The sequence below is a fragment of the Cyprinus carpio genome, chromosome B5 (assembly GCF_018340385.1).
Source record: "Cyprinus carpio isolate SPL01 chromosome B5, ASM1834038v1, whole genome shotgun sequence".
Classification (NCBI taxonomy): Eukaryota; Metazoa; Chordata; class Actinopteri; order Cypriniformes; family Cyprinidae; genus Cyprinus; species Cyprinus carpio.
Window position 1 is genome coordinate 30383562 of NC_056601.1, and position 24495 is coordinate 30408056.

The following is a 24495-nucleotide window of genomic DNA, read 5'->3' on the forward strand; positions in this document are numbered from 1 at the left end:
TTGAATTGGAATTTGAGTTGGAATGACAGGAAGTGGAATTTACTGAACACTTTAAAGGAATTCAATACAGATAATAGATTATGGGAAATGAAGTGTTCTTTCACCCTGATCCATAAAATGAGAGTTATTTCCTAAATACAAAGTATATTAAATTTTTAATACAGAATCAGTGGAATCAGTCAGATTTTTAAAATGTTTTGCAGAAGGACTCTAATACCCACCATGGCTGCATTTATTTGATAAAAAATAATATCATTATTATTGTGAAATATTATTACATTTTTAAAATGTAATTTATTCCTGTGATGCAAAGCTGAATTTCAGAATCATTACTCCAGTCTTCAGTGTCACATGATCCTTCAGAAATCATTCTAATATATTGATTTTATTATCATCAATGTTTATGTTTATATTTTTGTGGAAACCACAATTAATTTTTCATGATTATTTGATGATTAGAAAGTTAAAGTTGTAACATTTTAAATGCCTTAACTGTCACTTTTGATCAATTTAATGCATCTTTTCTTGATATGAGCATTCATTTCTTACAAAAAAAAGAAAAAATACTAATTTTATATACTATAAAATTTCAAGACTTTTTAAACTTTTTACAACTTCCAGACAAGGTTTGACAAGCCGTCACTCAAAGTTTGTCTTGACAAATGTTCCTTTTCTATTTAAAAATGACACTTATTGCAATTTATGTTCATTTTAATTTTACTTTCTTCAATGCAAATTTAATTCTCAGTTCACTTCTGAATGGCACACTGCTGTGTTGTTCATGTTTTCTTGAGTAAATGAATAAATGATTGACACCGTGTGATAAAACCAGTGCTGTCATATATCTACAGTCTAACTGCTGACACATGCTTCCATCTGTGGAGCTACGTTGTTGCTGAAACCATCCGGTGCTAATGTCATGGCTGTGGGACACACATCATTGTGTAGTGCTGCCTTTGTACTCGCCAGTCAGTTAGAGTCCAGGTGACAACCGTATGTGCGTGTGTGTGTATGTGTGTGTGTGTGTGTGTGTGTATGTGCTGGTGGAGGGTGTATGTGTGTGTGTGTGTGTGTGTGTATGTGCTGGTGGAGGGGATGTTGTGGGTGTGGGAAGGGGACAAACCTTACAAAGTCCAGAGAAGCATTTACTCAAATTTACTGGATGACATAACAGGACATTTCCAGTTCTTGGCAGCTGAACAGAATGATGGATGAGAGACAGGCATGATCATAAAGTAGGTTACTGTCATATATTGTTTTTGTCACTGGCCAGGGCAGTCAGTCGGTGCTCATCTTGTGGACAGTTGTGCTTCTGTAGGTTGTCTATCTTAGGCTTTCAGGAGGAGAGAAAATGCTTTTGCAGGCTGTTTGTTTGGGATAGGGTTGCTCATATTAATGAAATGGCTTTAGGTGGTAGGCCAGAGCTGCTGTTATAATGCAGTTTTAGGCCAGTTTTGCTGCTACATTGCAGTATTGTGAGTAGAGCTGTAACTTGCAACTGTCAGAATGATTTGGTGGAACAGCAGCTGTAGAAAATGAAAGTCTATAGGATCAATAACATTCCTGAGGGAGACAGTGTTTGTCCTGAACACTGCCATAAGAAAATATTACTGCTTTAGTTCTTGAGACTTAATGGACTATTGACTGTGTCTCTTAAAAGTCCTTACAAATGTGACATTAGCTGACATATAGAATAACATCAGTAACAGAATAACACCAGTATTTAAGGTCATAATATACACTATTCTTGTTAAATGTTTGGGGTCAGAAAGATTTTTTTACTGTTTTGGAAAGAAGTCTCTTATGCTCAACAAGGCTGAATTTATTTGATCAAAAATACAGTAAACAATATTGTGTAATATTACAATTTGAATGAGCTGTTTTCTATTTTAATATATTTTAAAATGTAATTTATTCCTGTGATGCAAAGCAGAATTTTCAGCAACATTACTCCAGTCTTCAGTGTCACACGTTCCTTCAGAAATCATTCCAAAATGCTGATTTTACTATTTTAATTCTTTTTTTATTAATTAATTATTAATTTAAATGGCATGCATAATAGTTCTAAAAAAGCAGTTTAAATAGTTTTAGATCAAGTTTAGCATGTAATGTACTGCTGTAATAACGTCTTGTCAGCATGTGAGCTCCCAATAGAGTTTCATGCCAACTTTCCAGTAATAGTTTAGGGCAATAGATTTTTACTGCTATAAATAAACATCATTACTCAGATAATTTGATCTTGTCTAAATTTGATTTGGTATCATGGCAGATCTGAGCACAATTTGAGATGTCTGATAAAGCACACACGTTACATTAAACAAAAGTCTCCCTTTAATCTGACATTTACATTTATGCATTTAGCAGATGTTTTTAGCCAAAATCTGACTGCAGTCTAGAAGAAAAAAAAATTAAGATATTAAAGAACTCTTAGTTATCTATGTTTTTTCTTTAATATTTAATTTTCCTCTTTCATATGTGGAAACAATGCACTTTTTTACTCCCTACAAAACCCAGCTGCTACTAGGTGCTACTATTTAAATAATTCCTGGTATGTCTGTATATATACATATAGGGAAGGAAGTGAGGCTGACAGCCTGTTTACCATAAAGAGTTTTCGCTTTTGGCTAGTGGACAGATGTAACAGTAAGCAAGAAGGAGACCTGTGTCGCATGTTGTAAAGGCTGAAAATCTGATTAACCTACTTTAGGGGAAAAAGTGAAATATTTAGGGCTTGCTGCCCAGAAAGACCAGCAGTTGATTCAACAAAGAAGTTGAGACATGATTTATTATAATGTAAGCAAGGCATTATGGCAATGCAGTACTGTTAACAGGCTCTGCTATTAAAGAGTACTGTAACAGACAAATAATGTTGTAAATTAATGGATTAATCTGATGCAACATATCAAGGAAATGTCCGACTTATATTTTGCTTGAGTAAAGCCTATTTAAAAAATTTTTTGCATTGTAATTTTGACACTTAAGTGTGTTTACCTCTATATTTAACATTACTGCAATGCAATAAAATCTTACACCCTCAATACCATGACTGAGGTGAGACCCTTGAGCTAGGCACCGAACTCCCAACTGCTCCTCAGACGCAGCAGCAATATGGCTGCCCACTGCTCTGGGTGTGTGTTCACAGTGTGTGTGTGTGTGTGTGTGTGTATGTGTGTGGTACACTACTCACTGCTGTGTGTGTACACCTGGATGGGTTAAATGCAGAGCACAAATTCCGAGTATGGTACACCATACTTGGCTACATGTCACGTCACACCCTATAAGAGTATGAGTAGAGTAGCTTTTAGTGAGATGCAGTTTTATTGTAATTGATCAATGTATTCTTATAGTAAAAGGACAGGGGTATGAGCGAGAGAGCAAGTGGAATAAAATTACTATTTATTACCTTCATGTAAGCCATAAACCATAATGCATTGTGCACAGCTTAGAGAGATTCACAGTTGCTATGGAGATTTTCATAAATTCTTCAAGAATAGCAGAAATGGCTTTTTTTTTCTGCCAGCAGGAAGAGGGAGGCGGTCTATTTTTTGCTGTTTGTTTCAGGCAGTCCATTTTGGTGATGCTTTTGGGATTGTTAAAAGTATGTATTTTTCATACTGCATCTCTAAATACCATCAACAAGGCAGAGATCTGAGAGAGATAAAAAGAGAATTTAGTGCCAAGAGAGTACATTCTGTTCATTTTATTTCTTTTCACCTTTTTATGTGATTTTCTTCAAAAGTTGCTTTTTTATGTACTGTAGCAGCACTCAAAGCTTGTGTTTTAAAGGTACCCAAAGTTTGGTGCTTCTGCTTTTGTTTGTGGAACATTTGCTTTCCTTAATTAAGGCAAACTGTTGTTTTTTACTCGCCACTTCACAGACCTTTGGGTGTGATGTGAATATCAAGTGGCTCTTACGCTGAGGCCCTGATGCTGAAGCATTTAAGCTCAAGTTACGTGAGGCTGAAAGCAGTGATTTTTATTTTTAAGCCTGTTTCATCCTCCTGAGCAGAACAAAGTAAAAAGTCTGTGGGTAAACAGACAGTACTTCGATGGCTATGAAACAAGCGCTATTAGTGGAAGTATAATTCAGATGTCAGTGAGGGTAATAGTTTACTCTGAAACAAGATTAAAGTGGAAAACTGAGAACAATTAGAGTTGGTGCGTTTAAGATGCATGCACATGCATATGTAAGCACACACACTTTGTTCTTCCTGATCTTAGTCTGTCTCTCACACACACACACACACACACACGCACACACACACACACACACACACACACACACACACACACACACACACACACACACACACGCACGCACGCACACACATGCACACACGCACACACACAAAGACATACATATTAATTTTGACTATCAAACACCATTATGACTCAATTTCTTTGTCTAAACCTATTCTTTGCTTTAAATATATCATTAGTCTTAGTAAACTTGGATATGAGAAATTGTTTTATCAAAAACCTTACACCTTGACCGTTAGTATACTTCTCTGACAGGAACAGTTGTGTTCCTGCCCCACCCCAGGATTCTTGCATTTCTCCAAAGGGACTTCTGAATGCACTGTCCTGCTCACTATGGACACAGACATGATAGATCAATGTCAAACATGCAGTTTTCTTGATTTGCATCATATTAAAGAAGCAAGGGTATTGAACCCAAGGGCTATTTGCAATAAAATGAAGTTGATATGAACCGTTTGATGTTGCATTTTGTTGGCTGGCTGGGTTCCCATCATCATCTACACTTGCGTTTGCATTTGATTAGCCTTGATATAAACATCTGAAGACTGTTTGTGCAATAGCTGAATTGCTGCATGTTCAAAGAGTGGCAGGTGAATCATTCATGGAAAATGACTCAATGGGAATGTTTTCTGCCTCCATCCTAATTTTAGTCACTAATTTTATTTTTTAATTACTTTGGTTTTTTTATTTCATCATTATTTTATTTTATGGAATTTAATGTTTTTATATATATATATATATATATAGATCTAGAGATGTATATATAGTGTATATATATATATATATATATATATACACACATCTCTCTCTATATATACTCTTGGGTCACGCGACTTTCAGTCCATGCTAAAAAAATTATGTTCTGTTGGTTGAACATAGTCATATTACATAGTCTATATTAAGTGATATTGGCTATGCTGGGGGAAAATAAATGGCCAGTTTGAATGTTGACTCAGATTTGCATGTTGAATGTTTGCCTGGTAAGGTTTATTTGCTCACCAGCAAAACTAACCTGATAGAGCTGTTAGGCCAGAAAAGTCAACCAGCACCCCGCTCCAAAACACTTTTAATAATAGCAAAACAGTGGTGAATAAAAGGAATCTGTCAATTATAAAACTATTATATGTTGTCTTTTCTCAGGCCGTGTGTTATGTATAGTCGCTGATCTCTGAGATGGCTTTGTGGGCCCTACAGGCCCAAACATCCCCCCTGCAGTGCTGCTTCCACCTTTTCCAGGCCCTGTGGCCCACCCTCTGTGTCTGATCGGCCCAGCCCCGATAACACCCAACCTGGGCTTCCCTCTCATCGGGCCAACTGGCTTCACTCCGGGCCCACCATGGGAGGATGCCTCTCCAAACCCAAACCAGGTGATGAACTCATTTACTGTATATAGAAAACCCTTAGTCTGTGTAGCGCGCCCTGTTGATTAAATCCTGTAATAATTGCGACTTGTGTCTCCTCCTTATACACAGGTCAGTTAACATGACCTCTGACTGCTGTTGTGATGTGGCTTTCCTTTAGTGCAGGTGGAATTTTAATGCTCTTAATTGTTCTGTGTTCAAGAGGATTAGACAGTGGATGTTTCACAATGTATCGCACCTCAGTCATGGTATGCCAGCCAGGAAGACTAGAACCCAAAACCATAGGGTTTAGGAGTCAACTCTTCCTAAACCACTACGGACACACAACTTCCTCTTACTGTGTTACTTCTTTCAAATAAATATTCAAAAAAGGTCTGAAACAGTATTGTATATTATTATGAGTTGATTACATTAATATGATAAAATGATAGGAATTAAAAATGATTATTTAATTTTGACTATATATACTTAAACTGTACCTTAAAAAAATACTTTTTTCATGTCCCAACAATTGCTATAGAAGCCTGTTTCCACCTGGGGAGCAAACATTACCATTTAGCTAATTTGTTCTTTCGCTGGACCAAAATAAAAAAAATTAAAGAATTATTTCATCTAAATATGAGGATAGATAACATGTCAAGCTGTCTAAATGAAGTCGTTAGCAATGCATATATACTAATCAAAAATTAAGTCTTTGATAGATTTATGGTAAGAAATTTACAAATATCTTCATGAACCCATGATCTTTACTTACACGTCCTAATGATTTTGGTTATAAAAAGAATAAAAATTGACAATGTTGGACTCCACAATGTATTACTAGCTATTGCTACAAATATACCCTGTGCTCCATTCTGACTGGTTTTGTGCCCATATGGTCACATTTCGCAATTGCACCTCCGCATTGCGAGAAAAACAAGTCAGAATTGTGAGCGGGAAAAAGTCTCAAAATATACCTTTTTTAATCCCCCCCCCCCCATGGCAGGAAGAGAAAAAAACAAGGTTCCATTACATCAACAGAAAAAACTGAGTTGAATAAAAAAATGTAAAGAGGAATTAAATATTTTTAAAATTAATGTTAATACTCTTATAACATTCTGATAAAAATAAATTATTGAATTTATTGTTTAATATATTTTTTTCCATACTGCACACACTAAACTAAATCCACCAAAATAACATGACTACATTTATGAATCCTGTTCAATTTTATGATCGGGACACAAATGAGGCACCAAATAGAAACTTATTTTTTTGTGAATCACTAACTCAAAAAAACCCATCTTCTGTTACAATTTTGTTATTGTTGTTAATTCTTGAAGCAGTATGCTCGAACTCCAAATCCAGTGTCTGTTGAGCTGTCACTAAAATCAAAAATGATTACCTTTAGGTAGAGGTGGGAATGGGAGGAAAGGCAATATTATTAGACAGTAGATATTATAGAACACTGTACCTATTGGCTTAAAATGAAGCCCTTTGGCTGAAATAGTCTCTAAACACCTTATCTTTATATTTAAAGCTTGTCATTTATGTCCACAGATTTCTACTTTTAGTAGGCTGAATACAGGAAACGGTAATGAAAATGTGGTTTCATTAAAATGAAACCTATACATACACAGGTTCACTAAATGATCTGGCAGATGTTATTTTCCCAGTTCTGACTCAAAAAACAAAGTGTCTGCAGCCAGCTCTGAGAAGGCGAGTTTTATTTCTTTTTCTTTCCTCTGCCGGCTCAAGTCATCTTGCATGATTTTTCCATTGATTTTTAATTAGAAGCTTCACTCAGCAGGTGTGAATTCCTGTGTGATTAAGGCATAAGAAGCAGGACCTCAGCACATTTTTCCGGCCAGAGAGAAAGCTAGAGGGAGACCGGACTGTAGTGGAAGCACATTTCACAATCACTTTCTATAAAGACTGTGTACATTAATGGTTCTTCAGCTTCCAATGTTCTTCTCCAAGCTGTGTTTGAACTCCGAATGCTATTTCTACACAGAAATAGCACTGTATTGTGATAATTACATAAAATAACAAAATTTAATCTAACACAACAAAACAAATATAAATAAATTAATTACAGAAAAACATGTCAAAGTTTATCAAACCTCTTGTACTTATATCAAGCAATTTTTTTTGCAGTAGAGGTCAAAGTTGAGCTCAATCTTTTGGACAAAGAGAAAGAGGTGGACCTGATGTCTCCTAATGGAAAGGCCAGTCCATTTTCAGAATGCAGACTCAACGGATCTCTGGGACACTGTTCAGACGAGGACACCATGACACTGCGGCCACAGCGCAAACATAGAGATTACATAGAGGCGTCTGTCTGCCATGTAAAAGACATTGAGAATGGACAGTAAGTTTTTGATTTCAATACAATACCGAATTTTCGTGTTCCTGTATATTTGAGTGCATATTTGATTCAGAGCTAATGAAAAAAGATTTAAATGATCAATTAAATGATTTCTTAAATCTGACTTTTTTGCTATTTTAATTTATTTCCTAATAAAACAGGATGTTGAGCCAGTAAATGAGCTATTATCCTTTAGTTTACATCAGAATACAGCAAAACCACAGTTTGTTTTCTACAAACTATTGCTAGTTGGTGGCAGTTGGTATTAGGTGGAGGGACATATTGGACTAAAGTCTGCATATGACAATAAGCATACATTGATGTCATCAATATATCATATATCTGGAAAAATGTAACGTTGCCAACCTTTAAGAATACAGTAGTATGTGGATTGGGATTAAAGATAAGAAACATGAATTCAAATCCACAAAAAGGTTTTTAATGCTGATATATGTCAGTTTTCCCTCTTGGTTGGGCACATAAATTACATCAGCTGTAACCTTAAAATGCATCTATTTGGTTGAATTTGGATGTTAAATCTCGTGCTGATCTTATGTGTTGTTTTTGGCAGAATGCGTGAGGTGGATTTAGGGGCAGGTCGTGCTCTCACTCATTAAGGAACATGGAGAATTCTTTGCCATGGGGACACAAGTGCCCACACCTTTACGGGGCTCCACTGGTCAAAGGTGAGGGACGTCCGTTAGAGGCTCCTGGTCCTCTGCATTCCATAGCTTGGGATACCAATAGCTCTCAGAGGATTTTATAACACACTGCTAATAATATAAGTGTGCTATAAGCTTTATCAAATAGCAAAACAGATTGTTCTTTCGGTAATACTGTGTATTTAAAAACAATTCTCTTCCAGGTGTGCTATCAAAAGGGCATCTGCGATGTCCATGGCATGGGGCATGTTTTAACATCACTACGGGTGATATTGAGGATTTTCCTGGCCTAGACAGTTTGCCTCACCTTCGAGGTGTAAAAACACGCTCCTCTTAAGCCTCTCCGGAAGTTCCTCTCCGAACTTCTCACTGTGTCCAATTGTTCTTATGGACTGTAAAAAAAATGCATTGATTTGCAAACAAATAAATTATTTATAACATAATGTATATTATTTGTATAGAATTATCCTAAGCCTACCAAGAGTTTGGTTTGTAATGTTAGTTTATTTGCAGTTATTTAAATTTGATCCATATTTAGGAGAACAATAGGTGAGAATTTCTATTGATGATTCATTAAATATATATATATTATATAACAATAAATAAGGAAATATGTGTATTTATTTATATAAAATATGAATAATATGTAATATATTAGCATATGTTAATAATAATAATAATAATAATAATAATTTGTGTTTATTTATTTCTAAACATTTGTAAACCATCAAGGAGTTTGGCTAGTGATTTATTAAACAATGTAAGTGTGAGAGTACTGATGAATCCTAATATCTGTTAATACTATTATTATTTATAAATAAATTGATATTTATTGATAGATTTATACAAAATAAGTATCTTATATAATTATCATATAATAATAAAAAACATATTTATTTATTTATTTACTTAAAAAATGTTGTATGCCAACCAAGTCATTTGCAGTTTGACTCGATTTAAATGTGATCCAATATTTAGAAAACAATTTAAGTGTGCACTTGTTGATGAATCATGATTTTTGTGTGAAAATGTTCACAGGTTTATGCAAAACTAGCGAATGAGACCTATTGAATTGAAAAAAAAAAGCATATTCCCAACAAGACATAGAGGGAGCGCTTATTCCTATACACCCTTCTGAGGACATATATGAAATTCATCAGAGGAGAGAAAATGAGCAATACGTAACCGGAACCGAAGTATTTGTAGAGAATTATCCTAAGCCTACCAGATTTTGGCTTGTAATGTTAGGTTTTATTTGCAGTTAATTTAAATTTGATCCTATTGAGAAAACATAATAGGTGAGAATTTTTGATGATTCATTACTCTATTATTAATAACAATAAATAGAAATATGTATTTTATTTATATAAATGAATAATTTGTAAGATATAGCTAGTTAATAATTTACTAATAATAGAATACTAATTGGGTTATTTTTTCTAAACATTTGGTAAACCATCAAGAGTTGCTAGTGATTTATTAACAATTAAGTGTGACATTAATTGATGAAGCCTAATATATTAATACTATATTATTTATAATAAATTAGATTTATTGATATGTATAACAAAATAAGTATCTAATATAATTATGCATTATAATAAAAACAGAGTTTATTATTTATTTACTTAAAAAATGTGTAGCCAACTATCTTGCAGTTGACTCGGATTTAAGATGGGGTGATTGCCAATAGTGTTAGCTGAAAAATTTACGTGTGGCACTGGTTGATGAATCTGTGTGGGGGGTTTTGGTGAAAAGGTGCGACGGGTAGGTGTGTAGTTCTAGAAACGTGCGGGGGCGAATGAGACCTATTGTAAATGGAATAATAGAAAAAAAGCATATTCCCAACAAGACATAGAGGGAGTACATGCTCCTTATACACCCCGAGGACATATGAGTTCATCAGAGGAGAGAAAATGAACCTCAGTATGTGTCATTACCAAGCCGCGGGGGTGTATTCATAATCCCTCTGTTATGTAACATCTGTCATGGTCAAGATCATGTGTTTCCAACTAGTTCAGGTCAGACGTCGAAAATGGAGAAGGTGATAATAAGAGAAACAAGCAGGTGAAAAGTCTCTGTTTCTCTGGAGTACGTGTGTAAAGAGAGTATAGTAGTTAACAGCAGTTGTAAATGGTTGTTGGGGATCGCTGGGGGCCTGACGGCTCTCAGACTCACGGCGGTCAAAGGCCATGTCAAAATGTGCAGCTGTCAGAGTCCAGCACTGGATTCAGCATGTTCTCATTATTGGATCAGGTTCAGGCAGAATGTTAAAATGAGCACTAAAATGCACTACATAGGGTGAATCACTAGGTTTGTTGTTTATTTCCAACACGGTCCTGTGTGATCTACAGAATAATCTCCAATCCTTAACACAGACAGACATTTATCCTAAAAAAAAAAAAAATTATTATAGTAGTTGTCCATGCAAATAAGGCTGTCTTTCTTTAAATAAGGTTCAATCTATAATAAGTCCATATACGCAGAGATTATTTACTCTGTAAAGAATGACAGTGATTTAATTTAAATACTCATGCCACTGTGCCCATTCTGAGGTTAAACAGGTTTCTGGTACTAAGAAAACAGTTTTGCATTGAAATAACGTGTCCTAATATTTAGTGGATTCACCCTTGATGTTTTGAGTACAGCTTATAGGTGTATAGCTTTCTGAATAGTCTATAACCTTATGTTTCCCTGTAATATGTGGGTCGGCTGGGAGCGCCATTTGTTAAATTGAATGGGTCTGGCTTCCGGTGTCATTTTGCTTCCACTCTTTTTTTTTAGCTGTATAAAACAGCTCGTTTTGCTGCTTGATATGTGCAAAACTGGTGTGTCTTACCATATTATTTTATGAAACAGTATTTATCTTATTATGAACACACTAGTTTGTAGTGCAAACAGGTTTTCTCCGTTTACTGCACTTTGTTCTTAAAACTTCCTTGTTAAAGGGATATTTCACCCCCAAAAATTAAAATTTTATGTTTATTCTGCTTACTCCCCATGGCGATCCAAGATGAAAGCTGACTTTGTTTCTTCCGTAGAACACAAACGAAGATTTTTTAAACTCAGACTGTTTGCAGTCTGTCAGGTGTATAATGTCAGTGGATAGGAATCATGTGTCTTTGAGAACCATAAAACTCCACAAACAACACCAAATTAAAACACTGCGGCTCGTTGATAATACATTGATGTGTAGAGACACAAAATGATCAGTCTGTGCAAGAAACGAACAGTTAAAAAAAAAAATTTATATAATTTTTTTACCTTTGGTACCTGAGCGCGGTTCACGGTCTTTCGTCAATCAGCCCTGCAGCGTGGTATTGGCGTCTTCTTCCTTCTTGCTTGATGGCGGATCGGCAGACTTATAAGTGCATTAACCACCACTCTATCTCTCAAATGACCATTGACAACGTCCTTAATTGAATGTTGTAGATAGTGGTCAATGGTCCCATTCTCAAAAATTCAGACAAAAATCAAAAAAAAAAAACTAAAAAAATACATAAAAACTTCTCACACAAACTCACAAAATAAATAAATACCATTCACTTTCACACAAATAACCAATGTACCGAGGTCGTGTTTGGTGTCTGAATGTATCATAATGAGCCACAGGGTTTAATTTTTGGTTTTGTTTGTGTATGTTTTATGACTCAAAGCGCTTGATTCCCCATCCAATTTACATTATACGCCTGACAGACTGTCAGCATTTGAGTTAAAAATCTCTGTTTGTGTTTCTACTGAAGAAACAAATGGTGCTTTTTCCCACTGCATGGTACGGCATGGCAAACGGTTTTTTCACTTTTGTGGGGTTTTCCACTGGGTCAGTACTTGGGACCTGGTACTTTTTTTAGTACCAACTTGGTTAAGGTTCCAAGTTGAACTGTAGCCATTACTAAAACGTGATGATGTAAACTCTGCTTGATCACGGATGGTCCCAGAGAGAAGGGTCACTACCCCTTGGTCACTAAACTTGTTTGACACCAACACACAACATAACTGCTAGATTTAAATCAGCACCAGCCAGCGAAGGGTCGAACACACACTGTTATGATACGAGCGCAACTTTTTTTACAACCAAAAAGTTTCGTTGTCTGTTGCAGGAAAGTACAGACGTTCCTCTCAGTTGATAGTAGAGCGGATCCAGCAACTTTTTGTTTTAGGAGTTCGTGGCAGTAGAAGCAGCGCAAACTATAACGACATGTGGAATATCCCTTGCCTACTCTAAAGCATACTATAAATTGCAGTGGGAAATGGCAAACCGGGGCTGAGCGCGAGCCGTGCCGAGCCGATTTTAACCAACCAAACCACCAAACCTTACCAAACCTTACCAGTATCCCACCTTAATTCAACAACCAAACCACCAAACCTTACCAAACCTTACCAGTATCCCACCTTAATTCAACGTTGTTTCTTTGCAGCATCTAATGACCTATTTTAGGTGCTGTTTTCAACCCTGCGCCTTGTGCCCGGTTCTCATAGTTCTTCTATAACCCCATTTTTTGCTTTTTTTTTATCCACTTTTTATCACTTCAGTTAGAGTTTGGACATATTTCGTGTAGACTACAGTATGAACCATACTGTGTTAAAATATGACATCTATGTCACGCATCATGTGCCTCCTTGTAAAAGTGCGTTTAAAATGGCAGGAAAATGCTACAAGTATAATTTGTTGCCCTTGGGTCAAGACCAAATATAACCGAACCCCCCAGTGTGAAAACACACCCTTAATATATTAAAGGGAAACATAAATGCATGTTTATAAAGCGTTTTGAGGGGGAAAATGTTAAATGCGTGTGCGGAAAAACAGGTTATAATTGAAGTGGAAGACGTGTTTATATTTCTTAACCTTTAAAGTCCAAAAAGTTGACACTTAAAGGAAAAACTTGATAATGCAGACAGTCAAATATATTAGAATATGAAATCATGTTGTAACCCAGGGGTGTTGACCATACAATAGCAAATGAATTGAATACCCCATTTAATTATTAATGTGCTAAGTCCCAGGTTTAGTATGACCCCATAGTTAACTATTTCAGGTCTGAATAAAACCTATTATCTGTTTAATTTGTGGATATGCAACTGGATATGTACAAATGTCTTTAATATATTCCATTAATATGCCAATTTCATTAAATATTTCCTGGCCTCTGCAATTTAATGTTCAAGATTGAAGGTGCCACCTTTACACCTGCTCCTCTTGACCTCTGTTGAAAATTCTCACTCAGGCCATGCTGGTCTGGTGTGCGCTGAGACTATGAGGCAGGAGGGTTTACTGACTGATCCGTAGATAGTGATGTGCACCATGGACAAACATCTGCCTTACGACAGGCCTAAACTGAGATAAGGTTTTGTACACAGAACAGTCTATAGAACAGTGTGAGTAACAAAGTTTTTACGATATCAAATTTAATATAAGACTGCTTTTCCAACAGAAGATTTTAATTTGACCACACGTGTGGCTAAAATTTCATTCAATATAATATTGATTGCAGCTTCAACTGCGCTCATCTGACTTCAGTGTTTAGATACCACAACCTAACATCTTCAACACACATCACATAAACATGACATAACGTACGACATAGAGATACTGTTAGAGAAAGAGGTGAGAACACTTAACCTGAAATGTGTGGTTTACTTCATTTACTGAGGAAAAACACTTAGAAATGTGATTCTGTGTCTTTTAACTATTACAAAGTACTGTGGTGGTACCATAATACAGTGATCAGATGGAAATACTATGGTATTGAAACAACTCCAAGTATTCTAGATGATATTTTTGGTTACCGTTACTGAAAATGACACTGAAAATCGCCATATGTTTCTTCTTTCACAGGCTGTCTCTGTTGGATGTGAAGACACGGACTGTGACATTTCGGGTGGTTTTAATGTTTTTTTTTTTAAAAAAACCCCCCCCCCCCCCCCCCACAAAAAAAAAAATAGAGTATCGAAAACTCTTCATTTTGTACCACAGGGAGCCAGTAAATGCATAACTACAGTTACCAAATGTCCGCATTCAAAAGTTATATGGTCAGTAAGATAATTCTTTTTATTTTTTAAAGAACATTCATACTTTTTATCCAGCAAGGGTTTGTGCTATGCCTTGATTTCACACACTGAACAAAAATACACTGGTGCAAAAAAAAAAATCAGTTTCAAATACTGCTCTAAAACCTTTCTCAGTTTCTGCAAAAATAATATACTATAATAATAATTTAATAATTAAGTTTTATCTTTACAGACCCAAACCTCTGAGCTACAAGGCAAAAGCAAAGTGGGGAAATGTTTTTCACCTCAGAACACCAGAAGATGCAAACAGCATCGCAACACTCGCCAGCAGTAAGAATGCTGTCATCGTTGGAACCTCATTTATTGGTGAGAGCTTATGTGAAATTTACATACTGCATGTAGTCTCTGTGTAGTTAATTAATAGCTCCAAAAAGTGTTAAGATGCTTAAGCCACAATTTAAAATGAATCTGTGTAAACTGTTCATTAGGACTTATCATTATACCATATATTTTCCATATATCCATAGTGCCATTATATTTTTGGAGCCTCTGATAATGATTATATGCAGCTGTCCTGTGTTCAGGTTAATGGAGGTGGCCGCAGCTCTCCACAGATAAGGCTCACCATCAGGTGTCTGTGATCGCGGCATAGAGGCCGTTGCCCCATTCCCCGTAAAGCATTTGGAGAGAAAGTGGGAAAAGCCTTGATGAAGGTGACAGAAAATAACTAGATATATAGAATGAAATAAATAAGAATATTAAGATTTAAGCATTAAATAATTGTTAAATAGTGTACATCAGAGGTTCCCAAACTTTTTTATGAAGGTTCAAAAATCAAATTTCATTGAGGGTCATGTTTACATTATACCCAGCTATATTGTATTTTTTTAAAAAATCAATTAAACAGTGCCTTGCGTAAGTATTCATACCCATACACCTTCATCATTTTCATATATTTTGATATGCCTCATCCTAAACTTAAACAAATTACAAATTACCCACATCAACATAAACCCTATACACCATACAACCATAAATGGTAACGTTCGCAAGGCACTGTATTCTCTATATTTCAATGCAAAAAAAAATAAAAAAATAAAACAAAATGATAAATATTAGAACATTAGAAATAAAAAGATAGAATTAGAAAGTAAACATTTAGAAATAAAATATTCCTATTTTTGGCCTCTGGGTGTTGTATATATTCTGAGTAGTATATGTTAAAAATTTATTTATTGATTTGTTTTAGTACGTTTTGGTACACTATGTTTTAAATCAGTTGCATTTGCTTTGGCATTGAATCTTAACCATTTTTATAAGCTAAGCATGGTTTAAATAAATACAATTTGAAATTAAGAAAAAGAGGGTGTATGACATTTAACTATATACTAAGTGTTTGCCCTGACCACTAATTTCCCTCATTGCTGTTTTCATGCTAGTTTCACAGCCTCTCTTATCTCTCTGTCTTGTCCTTCTTACATAATAAACTCTGACAGGGAAAAAATGATTTGCATGACTTGTATATACAATCCCTTGCTGTAACCACATTATAAAACTATATTCACGCTAGTATTTCTCTAATTTAATTATTTAATTTTGTTTCTATCTTCAGCTGTTCGAGTCAAACAGGGTGAAGTTCTACATGTTGAAACGAAGTGTGGGAGATGCGAGGGCATAATGGACAGGTATCATGAAATTGAGAGAAACAAGAGTTCAGTGAAGTGTAGGGCTTCTCTCTCTCGTCTCTCTCTCTCTCTCTCCCTCCTCCCCCACCCGAAAAGAAAAGAAAGGGAAAGAGAGACAAAACTCCTTTGCTCTCATTCCTATAGATTGATTAATTACACCAGCATTTGCTCTCATTCCTGTAGATTGATTAATTACACCTGGTCTTACAGTAGCACTGCTTATCTTTGAAAATTTTCAAACACAGCTATTGCAATAATGGATTGGTCTTGGGGTAAAAGGCAAAAACTCATAATACATGTGAGCACACAGTCAGCAAAGTTAATGCATAATTGAGAATAAGCAAAACTGTGATCTATTATGAAATTACCTGTTTGATAAAGTTTGATAAACATTTTTTTTTTTCAAAAGAAATAATGTACTGAGATAAGTCATGGTGGTAAGAAAATTGGCAACTATGACATAAACGTTAAACTGAAATATATATATATATATTTTTTTGTTTGAAATTTTGCTCACATATAAAAAAAAAGTTTCTAAAAAAAGTCAAAAACTCTAGAGACCATATCTCTGTAAAATTCACATATGAGACTCTGTGATTAAATAAATAAATTTCTCTTCTCTTTTTTCTTTCACTTTCCTGTTTCAGGTCTTGGCTACAAAAATATATAGATAAAGATTTTTGAAATAAGTTTCATTTGTTGATCAAAAATACAGTAAAAACAGTCATATTGTGAATATAATTTTACTATTTAAAATAACTGTTTTCTATTTTAAAAAATGTAATTTATTTCTATGATGCATAGCTTAATTTTCAGCATCATTACTCCAGTCTTCAGTGTCACATGATCCTTCAGAAATCATTCTTATATGCTGATTTGCTGCTTAAGAAACATTTCTTCTTATTATCAATGTTAAAAACAGTTGTGCTGCTTAATATTTCTGTGGAAACTTTGACTGTGAACTGTGTTTTTCAGGATTCTTTGATGAATAGAAAGTTCAAAAGAACAGTATTTATTTGAAATAGAAATATTTAGTAAGTCTTAACTGTCAATTTTGACTAATTCAACTTATCCTTGCTAAAAAAAAAAGTATTAATTTCTTTAAAAAAATCTACTGACCCCAAACTTTTGAATGGTAGCATATGTGTGTGTGTGTGTGTGCCATTCACTGAACATAGTGGGGCATGTTGTCACATTACTGTATATGCATTACAGTTTAGTTAACTTGCAATAAAACATGCAATTTAACAAACATTTAAATCAAAATAAATAAAAAAAAACAAAAAACAAAAAAAAAAAAAAAAAAAAAAAAAAACAAAGCAAATATTTAAAACATGAGTGACAACATGCCCCAATGAAAAATACAAACTTGTGCCAGGGTCCTGATCATAAGCGTGTATGTGTTTAGGCTCCAGTCCAGCCACAGCATTCCTGAAGCAGAGCGGAGTGCACATGGACTCCAAAGGATTCATCCCAGTCAACAAGGTTCAGTCATTCTGTTACGGCATCTTATAGCACATTTACTGTATATCCTTTGCCATTCAGAATGTGTTTCTGCAACCTGTGCTAATCTGCCCATGCTTGTGTGATAAATTGTTACTACAATGACCTTTAGTATTTCATGATAATAAGCTACAAAGCACGAGCTAGTACAATGCGCATGTAAACTTATACCTTTAACCCTTTCAGACCATGCAGACGAACATTGATGGGGTTTTCGCTGGGGGTGACATGGTAACGTATCCTCTAGCTTTACGTAGCAATAAGAAGGTGAACATACCCCACTGGCAAATGTACAACGTAAAACGTAATACCCATAGGCACATTATTAATTATCCTATAACGTGCAAATATTCCAAAAGATTCCATATTAATAAATAAATAATTAATGCACTAAACATTCATAGTGGCTGCCCTTAGCATGATGGGAAAGGCCTCAGACACTAAAACGGTGCCTTATTTCTGGACAGCCATGTTTGGGAAAAGCATACGATATGCAGGTAATGTTCTAGCACTAAAGGACAAACGTTCTAAGCACTAAAAATAAACATGAAACATCGCAAAGAAACACACCTTAATTTAGATTGAGTGAATGAAATGACGTACGTTTCACGTCAGTGCTCCTCTGATGCACACAAGTGCGTTTAATCTTATTGTCACAGGTGATGGGACGGCTTTGATGATGTTCGTCATCCAGGGAGATTTGGATGACCGGAAATTTGTGGCATTCTATCTCACAAGGGAGTGTTGATTTGGTCCCGAATTTCTCTAAATTTGAGCCAGGCTTTATAATTATAAATATCGCATCAAAAATAATTTCTACTTAAATAAGCGACATGATTTATTGTTTATATAGTCTTATGAAGTACTCATTTTTTTAGTTTTATGGTACTATAATATTGCAATACATCATATATTTTTATTGTTTTGTTTTATTCTAATTGTTTTGTAATTTAATAAAACAACAGTATGTAGATCAGATTAAATGGGGGTTCATACAATTATGAATTAATCATGTCGTTTTATTGATGTAACTGATCAAAGTACTTAAAAATAATAATATAAAAATAATATATATATATATATTTTAAATTCAATAATAAAACAATTGACAACTTAAATCTTTTACACAAGTGATTTACTCAGAAAGCATTATTGATTAGTTTTAAGTAACTGAGTTTCTGATTAAAAATGAGTTGCAGGGACTGAACTATAATTTCTGTATTGCTAATTATGTTAATCATTGCAAAGATTATGGGGTTATGTTTTTTTAAAGACACAATCTGTACAATATCTGTACAATTTATATAATCTACTATCATAACTGCATTATTCTTATTGTCTGAAACTGGCCTTAAAGACTCCGGTCTCTTGGGCTGCTGTGGTAATGAATCTCCAGCTGCTAGAAAGTGAAATTAATAAAATCAAAGTGAAAAAATATTTAAATATCACAGATGAAAGAAATAGATCAAAATAATAACCAGATTTATTGGGCCTTCGGTTGCTAAGGCAAATATCACTGTTATAATCAGGGTTGCCAGGTTTTCACAACAAAATCCGCCCAATTGCTATGCTACTTAACTAGCCCAATTGCATTTCGAGGAGGTCCCCCGATAAAAAATTGTGTTCTGGGGGATAAAATACACATTTTTGGCGGGGTTCCACTGGTAAAATTCGCATTTTAGGGGCTAAATATCACGCAGTTTTTGGGGTCGCTGCTGTTTTTCAACCCACACGACATGAAAACAATCCCGCATTGCAACAGTGTTAAAGGTACCCAATTCCGCGGGAAAACTGCTGACTTGGCAACACTGGTTATAATTGCTTATATAGAGTTGGTGTTTTATGCAAACACACTGCAAACATACTTAAAGGGACAGTTCACCAAAAAAAAAAAATACCCAACATTTTTTCTTTTACTTAACCTCATGTTGTTCCATCAAAAACCTAAATGAATAAATATATAGAATATGTTAAACGCAAAAAAGAATACACTTTGAAGAATGTTAATAACCAAACAGTTGCTGGTAGCCATTGACTTCCATAGTATTTATTCCATTCCTCTAAACACACTCAGAACACCTTGACTGTGTGTGTTGTGTGTTTAATCTACTGTGATTATAGGGACTGTTGGTGTCTTGCATAGAACAAAGCAACGATTCAGTTTCCCTCACTTCAGTAAAATGTAATATTATCTGAATTATAATAGAGGATAGTATTTAATATTACAAAAAACTCCAACAACTTACAAATTATTTTTATTGAATTGGCATATAATACTTAGCTGTTGTAGCAGCAAGACTGTACTAATATTGAGTTTCTTACAAGTAATTTTCTGAATGCAAAAGCTGTGTGTGGTTCACTGGTGTTACTCCCTGAAATCTGCGGTGATTACAGGCGGGAGGAGGTGTGTTGGTGTGGCCGTATGAACTATGACCCCCCATTTTGTCACGGGTTGCGAAGTCTTTGGCGCCTGGAAAGACGATTAGGAAACTGACGTGGAGTAAGAATATTTCTATTTTTTCACAAAAACAACAGATGACATTAGAAAGTGTTTCCATGGTTTAAAACGTGTTTAAGCAAAAGTGACAGGTTCAGACTTGTTTTCCAATGGTTGTTTTTTATAAGAAATATATAGTAATCCGCATATACTAATAATTTCTTAGGATCATGTGACCACTGGACGACTGGAGTAATGATGCTGAAAATTCAAGTTTTGACTCACAAGAATAAATTAGCATTTTTTTACAAATAGAAAAAGTATATTTGACTCAGAATAATATTTAACTAGATATTACTGTGTTACTGTAGTTTTTAATCTAATAAATATGTGATAAAACAGTTGTACATAAAACATAACATTGATATAAAACACTACAACACAAAAACATAACAATAAAACAAATGAACACAATAAAAAAACATAGAAAGAAATTAAAACAAATCAGAACTAAGCAACATGGCAAGTGATAGAAACATGACCTACAATTCAGAACGTAGTACCGATGTCTACCATAAGAGCAGTTGAAGTGTTTATAGATAGGATTTTTTATCAAATGCAAAACAAAAAACTTAATGTCGACATTCATTGACACCCACGTAAATTACAAATGTTTTAGACAAAATTGCTTGGGGAAATGACCTCTGAAAATTTTTTTTAGTACCGGGTGTTTAATATTATTAGTCTCTTTGGTTAGTGAGTCCAAAATAACATACAAGTCAAATGACTAAAATGAAAAATAAAATAATTAAATGGAATGGACTCGAGAAGTGCGGCTAAGATATGGGACGAAAATCGGGAAGTCCATAATATTTGTACTATGATGAGGAATACAAAATTATGTCTTTGGGACAACTACTCCTTGATATGTGAGCATCCTTACTAGTAGTGAGACCGATGACTGTAGCATCCACCCAAACTCTCAGCTGAATTGTCATATGCTGAAAAAGTTGAAATGCTTCACATGCTTTGGGATTCGCCTGGCATTTTGGCCAAAAAGCACACATACAGACTGAGCAACACATGTTATGACTTAAAATGTATCATATGATTCATGCAAAACAAAAATATTATCTTCTTGACTTTCAGTTAACAACATACTCAAATACCAAAAATACTAAACATTAAATAAAATTGAAACATTACAAACAAAAATCCAATATGCTAAAAAATACAAAAAATTGAAAATAGAAAATAAATGTAATCTGCATTGCTAAATATAAAAACTGCAGGATAGAACATGGCACTGGTAATTGTCAATACAGTATAAATCCAAAAAAAGGAAAAATGGTGATCATTTAAAGCTTGTTGATAAATCCCTGAGCTTTGAAATCTACAAGCCGAACTCGATCTTTGGCCAATTGAAAGCTTCCTTCCTTTTCGTTAATGGCTCACGCTAGATTGGGCTAGCACCTGGGACCGTGCTCCGAGGAGTCATCGTCCCCATGCGTTGGGGACTGGCACCTCTCCGGGCCCTGGATCCTTTTCCACCTAGCATCTAAACAAATAAGCCTATAACTGCATTTTGGACCCTTTGTTTCCTGACGGGAAAGTCAGTCTCTCTCTTCTCTGTCTTGTGGGTTTGACGACTCAAGCTTGACATGAAGCATCTGCCTGGACACAATGTTCACGGGAGAGCGGTTAAGGGGAATGGTCATAAGATTGCATTTTGTAATGTGACTTGTATATAGCTGTTAAATGGGGAAGATACTTAAAACAATAAGACTGCACTTGAAATCTACTGAATAGCCAGGCTAAGGAACCGAGAAACATGGAGCTGATGTCGTGGCTTCACATCAAAATATGCAGCCTGCTTCGCTTGTGGCAGTTTTGGAGATGTAGAGAGACCAGCTGGCAGTTATAACTCAGATGCATTAGTTTTCATTACGACTCTCCCAACAGGATCTTAATGGTGGAATCAATTATTCAGGGAATGTAACAAGGTCCATAGTTAGCAACCAATCTATGAATTTTAAAAGCAAAATAATGTACTGGATGAAATATAGTATTGTACAACAATCACAAATATATAGATAAACTTTGATTCTAAGAAAATGAACCCTGTGAAATGATTCTTTTTTTAAAAGTATGTAACATTATTTTAATAACATTTACCCCAAATTCTCATTATTGTAATTCAAAATAACATAAAAAAAAGTATGTACAAATTCATTTTCAGCCGGATTTGGCTTGTAATCTGTATTTAATATTTCCTGATTTAAAAAAAAATGCTGTTTTAATTGATGGTTGCAGTAATTAGGAATTTGTGTGTATATATATATTATATAGATATATGTGTGTGTGTGTGTGTTCTGTTGTGTGTTAATTTATAGCTGCTGTGTGTATGGCATATATATATTATATCTAGATATATATATATAGAGATTATTAAATATATATAATATATTTGAATGTAGACCTGAAGTGCTGCTAAAAAATTACACTTAAAATATAAATATTTAAATGCTATGTTACATTATATATATATAGATATACGGATATATATATATATATATATATATATATTATATAGAAGCTTTATATATTAGTATATATTCCTTTTCATATTATTTTCATGAGAATTAAGCACATTCCTCCTTACTTCAATGTTTCACTTATTACTATAATACAGTATATTTTTAGACATTATTTTCTTCATGCAATATATATATATAAACTATGACCTGGATGTGTTATTGACAGGCTTCACGAATCGCTGAATCTTTTATTCAATTCTTCCAGCCATGAAGTATTTCAAGTTCAAATTTACAGTATAATCTCCATGGCAATAAAGCGATACTGTCATTTTGAATGTTCTCACCCCAAACTGAAGCATGACCCCGTGCACCAGGACTGGCCTGAAACACTTGCTGACCTTTTAATAATGACAGTATACCTCTTGCTCATGGGAACTGTGGTTGCCCTGCTAGTAAACTGCACAAGACAATAAATATTTAAAGCTAGAACTTTATCTATAGAAATGCTCGTGTTATAAGAGGCTTGTATTTTCTGACTAATCGTAAAATGATTTATTGATGACGGACTGATTGATTGTTGATTGTATTTTTAGATTGTATGCAATAATAACGAATGCTTCTCTTGTAGCTCTGGCCTCCTATAGCTTTTCTTTGGTACTAACTCAGGGATTGGAGGTTTCAGTCATATGGGACAGGTTCTGGTGGAATAATAAAAAAGATGAATAAATTTGTTGCTATAACATTTTATTGGGCTGCTTGTTCTTTCAAATATACTTACAGAAAACAGCAAGCAATTTATCATATTATAAGACAGTGGAATACAAACTTTTGAGTCAATCAAAAAGGACATTTCGTTCCGATAAAAATCAGCATAGGAAAAAAAGAAAAAAAAAACACATTTTAAAGTCTTAAATTTAAAATAACTTCCATTTGGAAAATCAGTATAACAATATGCTATGAAATCTAAATTATTGCAGTCATAATAAAAGGCATTTTTGCAAAACTGAGGTAAATGCATGTTCATTTAAGTCATGGAAGTGCTACAGTTTCTTAAAATTTACATTTAAAAAGCTGAAAAATAAATTAATAATGAAATTCAATCAGCGCATGATTCCACCCTGCACCCTATATATATATATATATATATATATATATATATATATGGACGGGTAAAAAAAAACTGACTCTCACTTTGTTTACATCTTCAAATCCAGCTATTTCTCCAAAAAAAAAAAAAAAAGATGCAAGCCCTTAGTATTCATAAAACAATGCCCTAAGAGAATAATTCTAAAATGTTAACATTTTTAGACAGCTTCACTTCAGAACACTACAAAACATTCATTTTAAAACCATATGTAAACGACATATACAGAGACAAACATGCAACAGTACATTCACATACATATGAATGACAGGAAGACCTAAAGCTAGTTGAGTGCTTTTTCTGTGGCTGCTGGGAGAAATTCTTCTGTGTTACATTATAAAAAGTAAAAATGTCACTTAATAATATAAACACTGTGTAAAGAGTATACGAGGTTGAATTTGGTACCTTTGGTTTCTCCCACAGTGCTCCTGCAGATCAAAAGAAGGCCACAGAAACCAGGCTAATGTCTCAGAATTTGATATTGGCTAAAAACTGTTAAAAATGATTCATATAGAAAAACTAGCTGGTGTAAGATAATATCGAGGTCATG

The 24495-nt window shown here is 34.5% G+C and overlaps 1 pseudogene; it reads left to right on the forward strand.

Annotated features, from left to right (window-relative positions):
• Window positions 1-1116: 1116 nt before the first annotated feature.
• LOC109089973 lies at window positions 1117-24409 on the forward strand (annotated as a pseudogene).
• The last annotated feature ends 86 nt before the right edge of the window (window positions 24410-24495 follow it).